This window comes from Scyliorhinus canicula, chromosome 11 (genome assembly GCF_902713615.1).
Source record: "Scyliorhinus canicula chromosome 11, sScyCan1.1, whole genome shotgun sequence".
Classification (NCBI taxonomy): Eukaryota; Metazoa; Chordata; class Chondrichthyes; order Carcharhiniformes; family Scyliorhinidae; genus Scyliorhinus; species Scyliorhinus canicula.
In genome coordinates this window covers 131,434,283-131,443,086 of record NC_052156.1, presented here as the reverse complement: position 1 = coordinate 131,443,086, position 8,804 = coordinate 131,434,283, and the positions used below count along the sequence as shown (strand labels likewise).

General features: G+C 46.8%; 1 long non-coding RNA gene across 1 annotated transcript; it reads left to right on the top strand.

Moving 5' to 3' along the window:
- The first annotated feature begins 222 nt into the window (after nt 1-222).
- On the top strand, nt 223-8,563 carry LOC119973669. The gene is made up of 2 exons (XR_005462367.1): nt 223-279; nt 8,073-8,563. It is a non-coding gene; the product is annotated as an uncharacterized LOC119973669 (long non-coding RNA).
- Nucleotides 8,564-8,804: the final 241 nt, after the last annotated feature.

The following is an 8,804-nucleotide window of genomic DNA, read 5'->3' as shown; positions in this document are numbered from 1 at the left end:
GTGGCAGGCACATTTCCTAAAAGGATGTTCATGAAGTGTTATTTTTTTTTACTACAATTAAAGAGTGGCATCACATTTTTCTTCCCTATATTAAAAAAAATCAAATTCTCCAACTGAATTTGAATTCGCCTTCTTTGGATTTCCTGGTAAATAATCACGATACAGATTGCTCATTTTCTGAAATGTGATTTTTTTTTTTTTTTTTGTTTCCACAGCAGGCCACCCATTGCAGAGACAGAAGAATAATACTCACAGCTATGAATTACATTCAGGAGCCAAGTAAGTATCTAAATACTGGGGAAGGTAGAGTAATTGCCAAAGAATGGAATGCAGACAAGCAAATGAAAAACACTCGGTGAAGATGACATTGAAGCAGTTTACTGAGGGTGCTCCGGTTTCATCCCACAGTCCAAAGATGTGCAGGTTAGGTGGATTGGCCATGCTAAATTGCCCTTCATGTCCAAAAAGTTTAGGTTGGTTTGTTAGGTTGCGGGGATACGGTGGAGCTGTGGGCTTGGGTGGGATGCACTTTCCATGGCCGGTGGCCTCCTTCTGCACTGTAAATTCCATGATTCTATGATCATACAATCTAGGAGTGCATTAGGAGATTAAGGCAAAAGTGGTTAAAACAAAAGTTTAAGAATGCAGGTCGCATTTGTAACAAAAAGGATGAATTGTTAGGAAGAATATAAGTAAATATGCATGAGCTGATATGCATTTCAGAGGCATGGTTAAAAGGTGACCAAAGCTGGGACCTGAACCTGGAAGGGTTTTTAACAAAACAGAACACCAGGAATCAAGGAAAAGGGGCAGGGTATCTCTGTAAGAATGCCAGTACTACAGTACTGAGAGGAGACCTTAGTTTGAAAGAGCAAGATGTAGAATGAGCTTGGGATATGTGAAAAAACAAACTTAGTTTTATATTTGTATTAGTAAACATCAGAAATAATGTATGGCATTAAGAGTGTTTAATTTAATGTTTTTGTGAAAGGAAGGGTAAAACCTAGATTCAGGCTGGACAAAGATGCTTCTATGTGTCGGGGTTGGTTTCAAATCCAACTGTGATTCTATTGTGCTTAGACAGGGTGACAGCATGAAGAATCAGTTAAAGGCATCAGCATGTGGGTGTTGCTTATCAACTGGAGGATCTTTTAAGGTAGGAAGGCTTTTTGTTCTGAGTTTAGCTGATTTGTTGCCAGTTGGAGACAGGACACTGGGGTGTGAACTTTTCTCAACTGTGCCAGGAGAGGCTGGAAAGGACAAAGAATTTGAAAAGACGCAGTTCTTCCGAAGGAACAAGTTGCTGTCCAGATGAACAAGGAATTGGGACAGAAAGAATGCCTGTATTTATGAGAAGAGAGACGAAGGCATTGTTCAGAAGAAATCGAGGGAGAGTAAACAAAATGTTCTGAGTTAAGTTGCAGTAATCATATTTAAAGTGGGACTGTAGACTTCAGAGATAAACCAAACTTTTGATGCCATTTTGCTAGAGTCTGGAAATCGTTAGTTCAAGCAATTGTGAACAGTTTGTACAGTAGTTAAGACAAATAAATCCTAAAGGGGTTTGTCTAAAAATGGAATTGGATTTTCTGTTAAAGTGGAGGGGAAGCTTTGTTTAAAAGTGTAATTCGGAAAACTTGTACTGGATTTTGTATTGCAAACCACTGATGGAAAGAATTATTGTGAATAAGGCAGAGTTGGCTAAGGCGAATTGGGAAACTAGGTTGAAAGATCATCTGGGAGAATTGCTACGGTGGACTTTTAAGGAGATATTCAATAGCACTCAGAATAAGATTTATCCTAATGGGAAAGGTTCTTAAAGAAGGATGCATAATCCAAGTCTAAATAAAGAAGTTAAGGATACTATGTTATTGGTAGATCAGAGGATTGGACAGATTTTAAGAAGCAGCAAAGAATGACTGAGAAGATAATAAAGAGGCAGAAAGCAGAGTATGAGGGAAATCTAGCTAGTAATCTAAAAATAATTCTTGAAAATCAAGAGATTATAGGTAGGGATGCACTCAATACCATCACCAGGGAAAGGGTGCTAGGAAAGGCTGACAAATCCTCAGGATCAGGTAGTCTGCTTCCCAAGATCTTAAAAGAAGTGACAGAACAGTTAGCAGATGCATTGGTTACAATCTTCCAACATTGCTCAGATTCTGGAAAGGTTCCAGCAGATTGCTAAATAGCTAATGCAACACCTTTATTCAAGAAAGGGGGCAGGCAGAAAATGGGAAATTGAAGGCGAGTTAGCCTAATGCAGGTCACAGTGAAATTGTTGGAATCTATTATTAGGATACTTAGAAAACCACAATTTTATTAGGCAGGGCCAACATGGCTTTCTGAGAAGGGATCAACTAATTTTTTGATTAAGTAATATTCAAGTTGGGTAAAGGGAAACCAGTAGATATGATGTACTTGGATTTACAAAAGGCATTTGCCAAAGTACCACACTAAAGGTTACTGCAGAAAATAAGAGCACATGGTGTGGGGGTTAACATTTTAGCATGGATAAATGATAGTTGGCCATAAGGTAGTAGAGATGGATGGATATTTTTTGGGTTAGCACGTAGTAACTGGTGAAGTGCCACAAGATACCCTGGAGATTGCAGGGTTGGTCAAGGTCACTGACAGCAACATTGGCCTGAGCTGCAGAGGAGAGTATTCATTGCCTCTTCACCTAGATGACCTGTCTCAAGTAAGTTGCTCATGTCAGACAAAATAGTCCTTCCCTCTCACTGTCCATGTCAATTCTCTCGCAAGATCACCATCTAATGGAGACGGGTCATCTGGTGTCACCCCTGGGAAGCATGCACCATGACCAGAACTGGTGGTCACACATGAGTTCAACATTCAGAGAGTGTGTCCCCTTCCTGTTAATGAAAGGCACTCGCTGATGCCCCGGTGTGAGCAAGGTGATATGCGTGCAATCAGTTACCCCCTGGACCTGGGGCATCCCGATGGTGGCAGAGAATCCTGCTGCCCAGACACCTTGGTGAGCTTGGTGCAGTTCAAAGTTTATATAATCTGCTGCCTGCATAGAGGGAGTCTGTGACCTCACGGATGCACTTGTGGACTGTAGCTTGGGAAATGCCACACAAGTCCCCGCTTGAGCCCTTTACGGCCACCAAGAACGGATGTCCTCCTCCTCCACGGGTTATCAAGTGCACAAGGCTGTGGGATAAGTGTCGTATTGTCTCTTTGCTAAGACAGAGCTTCCTGTGGCATATGCAGTACCTCATCTCGAACAACCAATGACACCTGTGCACCTTAGGCCATCGCTGGATCCCTCCCTGGCCTGACGGGTGCCTGGGTCTGCAGGTGTGTGGCAGGCCCCTGCACATGGGGTGCTGCCTCAAGCTTCCGTCGATGCTGCGGCCACCTTCTCCAGCATCTGGCTGCAAGCACCGTTGTTGTTACAGGTGTAAGGGATTGGAGCAGGTGAGAGACCGACAATCAGTTACGGCTTGCACCCTGGGACCCTCAAATCGCCCAAATCTCCGTTAATAATCTTTGTTAGTGTCACAAGTAGGCTTACACTGCAATGAAGTTACTGTGAAAATCCCCCAGTCGCCACATTCCGGCGCCTGTTCGGGTACACAGAGGGAGAATTCAGAATGTATAATTCACCTAACAAGCACGTCTTTCGGGACTTGTGGGAGGAAACCGGAGCACCTGGAGGAAACCCACGCAGACACGGGGAGAAAGTGCAGATTCTGCGCAAACAGTGACCCAAGCCGGGAATCAAACCCAGGTCCCTGCCACTGTGAAGCAAGAGTGCTAAACGCTGTACTACCATGCCACCTTACATGGCCTGTCTTCTCTCAAAGTGCCATTCACCGAGGCAGTTGTGCTACAGGACTCCGCCCTGCACACTCACCCCTAGCCACGAGGAGCCACTGGACCCCAGGTCCCTGCCAAGGACACCCGGGGACCGTGCTCAAGGTTGTGGGGATATCCCCAGTGCTGAATCCTGGCTCTTGGCTGTTTGATTGTTAGCTGCTGCCTCTAGAGTTCAGGCTAAGCGGTCAGGCTACAAAGTTTGATTGAAATATGATGAAATTATACAATGAGACATGGCATGTGTACCCACGAGAAGCCACTTGAGAGCTATGAAGTGCTCACATAACTAACAATGCCAATGGCCTTCAGCTGTGAAGCCAGAGGCTGCTCACAGTCTGAGGGAGTCAAAGTGACCTTCACCATATAACCACAAAATGGCTCTGTCCTGGCAATGTTTTGTGGGACAGATGGGCAGCAGTTGTGGTTGCCCTATTTTCGGTACACACTATTTGGGGGATAGCCATTAGGACCTGTATGCGCTGGTCCCCTCACCCTCCCCAGCCCAGTGGCGACCCCCGACCAGGCCCTTCCCCCCTGGGGCTCCCTAACACAACCCACCCACACCCCACCCCCAAGCACTGGGGCAGGAGCTCCAGTGCCGCTAGGCTGTATGTAGAAATAAAAATGGCGACTCACCTCCCCCGATACTCTCAGAAGCCATTGTGCTAGGTTCCCACTTTTTAATAGCTGTGCGAAACAGCACCCAAGTGACCTTTCTCTGGGGAGCCGGTCAGTTCCTGGGAAGCTACTTCATTGGGATTCCATCTCGTTAATGAGCTGGAAATTGCCCTTAATTGGTCTCATTTGGTGTCTTGCCATGTCTGGGCGGGATCCAGAACCCACCAATGGGAGCGGGCTGGTTAGATCACGAGCCAACTGGTGCCTGGAGCGGATCCCGATTTTGGCCTCTCCCACGGTTTAACTGGCGTGCATGTATCTGCGTGGGCGCAGTTACGCCCAGAGAGTTTGCAAATGTATATAATTAGATGAAGTGAGTGGGCAGAAATTTGGCAGGTTGAGGAAAATGTGGGTAAATGTGAACTTGTTCACTTGGGCATGAAGATTAGAAAAGCAGCGTGTGATTGAAATGGAGAAAGATTGTGTAACTCATCATGAAGGTGAACATTCCAACCATCCGCACCCACCATCCCCTCCCATCCCTATCAGGGTTCCTTGTCTGATCCTACACAGATACCATATCATCCTTAGAGTTTCAATTAGATCCCGTGACCATTCTACAAGACCATTCTACAAGACCAAGCTCATACTGTCCTCCCTTAAAGCCCTCTTGATTTTCTCCCTGCCCCTGCCCAAACCCCTAAGTACACAACCCCGCCCCCCATCCCTGACTCGCTCCTGCCAACCCTGATTCTCCATTAAAGCTGTCATTCTGCTGCTCCTCCTCCTTGTGTTGCGGAGTTCAATGAAGCCAACTATCACAACAAACACAAATGCACAAAGCTAGCTGCTGTGTGCCACCTTTAAATGAATGTGAACCAAACGCCATGAGATTCCTGTGTGCCACTGACTTACTGTTGAGGGTAGTCCTCGATTTCAAATTGTTTTAAGATACAATGCAATCATGGCATGCAAACGTATTACAAGTAGGCACCCACTGTGGGAGGGAGTAAGAAATGGGTCCACTGCTGCCATGGCACCAACTATTTCAACAGTTTGGCTCCCATAATTAACTCATCCTGCCAGCCATGTTTCCCGGTCCCAGAGTCTTCATTAAATGCCACCCCATGTGCTTCAGAGGTGGGAATGCTACTAGCTCAGCCACAGCTGACACATCCACTGTGAAGCACGTTGGTGGTGGTGGGGGGGGGGGGGGGGGGGAGATGCGCTGAAAAGCGCTAATATAACTGCAAGCTCTTTCTTTGCCTTTCACACCAGACCCCCAACTCCACTTTGCAATGCAGGAATATTGAGGCCAGTTTTACTGCACCAACTAATGCAAAAGCGGAAATCATTCAATTCTGTATTCAAAAGCCTTTCGGGCAGAGTGAAAAGAAAAGCCATGAAGCACTAACGAACACTGAAATTCACAGATAGCATGATCCATTATACTTCAGCCGCTGTGCAGAAAATGTCATTAGGCTGAAGGATAAATGGATATTAAGATTACTAAAGCTTTTGATTTAGTAATGCTTTGGTTGCAGTTTAAACAATCTCTTTTGGTTCCATCATGTTCTTTTCAATCTACCTTCTTTAACTTAACGGGATTGGGAGAAAGCTCTTCTTTTCGCTGCACTCTTGGATATCTCGCATTTCCTTTATTTAATGTTTGGAAGTTCTTTGATGTGACAGTTGTTTATTCACATTATTACGATGATCTCTTGCGCTACACTAGGGGCGATATGAAATAAGACTCAGGTACACGCACATCAGTTTTGGTGGAACTGGTTTCCCTTATTAATTAAAGATTATCTCCTGGAGAACATGTCATTCTGTAAGGGGTAGATTTTTTTTATTCTGCTTGATATTATTCTCTAACTATCAAGTATATCTGTCAATGCGATTTTCTCCTTATAATTTGAAGGTGAAATAGTGTTACAAGGTTGTGCTTTTTAAAGACACCGGGCTGGAATCTCCGTTATTGAGACCATGTCCCCATGCCGCACCAATACCATGGAGTTTTACTCCTGAAAATCCTGGAAAAAAGTGACATGAGTTCATAGCCCTGCAGGGTGCTAGCAGGGACCCAGAGTAAATATCGCAGCTTTTGCTGCAGATACGGGCCCCCGCACTTCCGGGTAAGAGGCTGTACCTGCACACGGCGCCGGCCTCAAGCAGCCACGCCATGCTCCATAGCGGACTGGGACCGCGGAGATAGACCCAAAAAGGAAACCCTCCGATCGGCCACCCGCCCGACCCTCAAACCCCACACATTGGGCGAAATTCTCCCCCCCCACGACGGGTGGGAGAATAGCGGGAGGGCCTTCCCGACTTTTTTGACGCCCTCCCGCTATTCTCCCCCCCCCCCCCCCCAAATCCCGACACGAATCGCTGCCGCCGTTTTTTTTACGGCCGGCAGCGATTCACAGCTGTTAGAAGGGCCGAAGTCCCAGCCCTTTACGACCTTTTTACGAACGGCAAACACACCTGGTCCTGCCGTTCGTAAAAACGTCGTGACCACCTGGAAAAAAATAACCATGGCACCGATTGGCACGGCAGTACCACGGCCGTGCCAAGGGTGCCATGGGCCCGCGATCGGTGCCCACCGATCGCGGGCAGCGGGCCCGATGCCCGCGCACTATTTGTCCTTCCGCCGCCCCGCAGTATCAATACGCGGGGCGGCTGAGGGGCAACCCGGACCGCGCATGCGCGGGTTTCGCGCAAAAACGCGATGACGTCACCCGCGCATGCGCGGGTGGAGTCTTCCCACCTGCGCATGCGCGGCTGACGTCATATGACGCGTCAGCCGGCGCTAAGTCCGACAAGCGGGCTTAACGATTTTCGTTAACCCCGACTTGTCGGAGCCTCCGACGTCGGGCTGCTAGCCCCGACGGGGGACCAGAATCGGTCCCCCGTCGGGAAGGGGCGCGATGCCGTAAAACCCGCCCGGGTTTTACGGCAGTTTGACGATTTCTCCCGTTTTGGGAGAATTTCGCCCATTAATTCCCCGGCCACCTATACGGCCCCCCCTTGTCTCCGATCCGTCCGCCCCCGACCAGGGCACCTGCGGACTGAGTGCACAGCCACGACCGAGCAATAGAAGGTTAGTTCCACGCTGTTGGGAACTCGGCCGGTAAGGGGTGGAGGATTGCTGAGTGGGCCTCTTGCAATGGCCCCCCGGCAGTGTGGCGCACTCCCCGGAGACGCTGATTTTCGGTGCCCGGAGAATCGCCAAACCGGCGCCGTGCCTGATTACGCCGTTAAACTGGATTCTCCGCCTCAGCACCGGCAGCAATTTTGCCGTCGGGGTGAAGAATCCAGCCCACAGTCTATATATTTTTTGTCTTTCGGTTGAATTTTGTTAAAAACTGAACATTCTGGAGACCAGAATGTGTTGCCCAGGTAGCTGCAATACACACAATCTTATAGTCCACAAAGTGGAAGAAAAAAACATTCAACCTTCTGGAGAATGCAAAAGACTCCATCCCCATTACACCACCCTGTGACTTTCCAAATGTTTCTGATATGAGGCATTGATATGTAATTGCTTATTCTGAAACAATAACTGCAAGAGATACAAAGTAATGGAACTTCTCTGTAATATACAGCCAGAAAGGTACTTTGATGGCACCATGCCAGGCATGAGGGAACAAAAGGCAGCCATGTACTGAATACAGGCTTTGAAGTTGTGTGCCCTTTCTCTGACAAGTGTCGTCCAGTTTGCAAAGTAATCACCCTGAGAAGAAACTTCAACTGCAAACCAAAACCTGTAAGGAAATCTGCTCCATATAACTACACACAGGAAGACAATGGAACAAAATGACCACAGTGTGGAATCACCGCACCGGGGTCAACCAAGGAATAGCTAACTGTATACTCCTCTTTTATTTTTCATGAACTGTAAAAATCCTATAAGCTTATCCTTTTACTCTGCCATCTATACTGGTGTGGCGTGGCATATACACTTTACCTATTTGTTTTTAGTTTGGGAAATAGTTTCAATATGCGTATCTTGTTCTTTGTTTGACTAAATAAAACCTGTCTGTCTCATTCTTTGCAACCTAGAAGTGTAAATCGTGGGACTTTTACAGAATTGAAACATCACGTCCTCCCAATTCACGTTAAAACCCTATAACCGTCAATAAAGGAGTCATTTCGCCCCTTCACATGTGGTTCTAACACAAGCTACCAGTAAAGTAATAATCATAAATAAGGTGTGACAATCCGAGCATAAGTAAACACCAAGAGTGTTGGAAAAACTCAGCAGGATCTGACAGCATCTACGGCGAGAGGAACTGAGTTAAACTTGAGCCCAATATGCCTCTTCTTCAGAACTCACA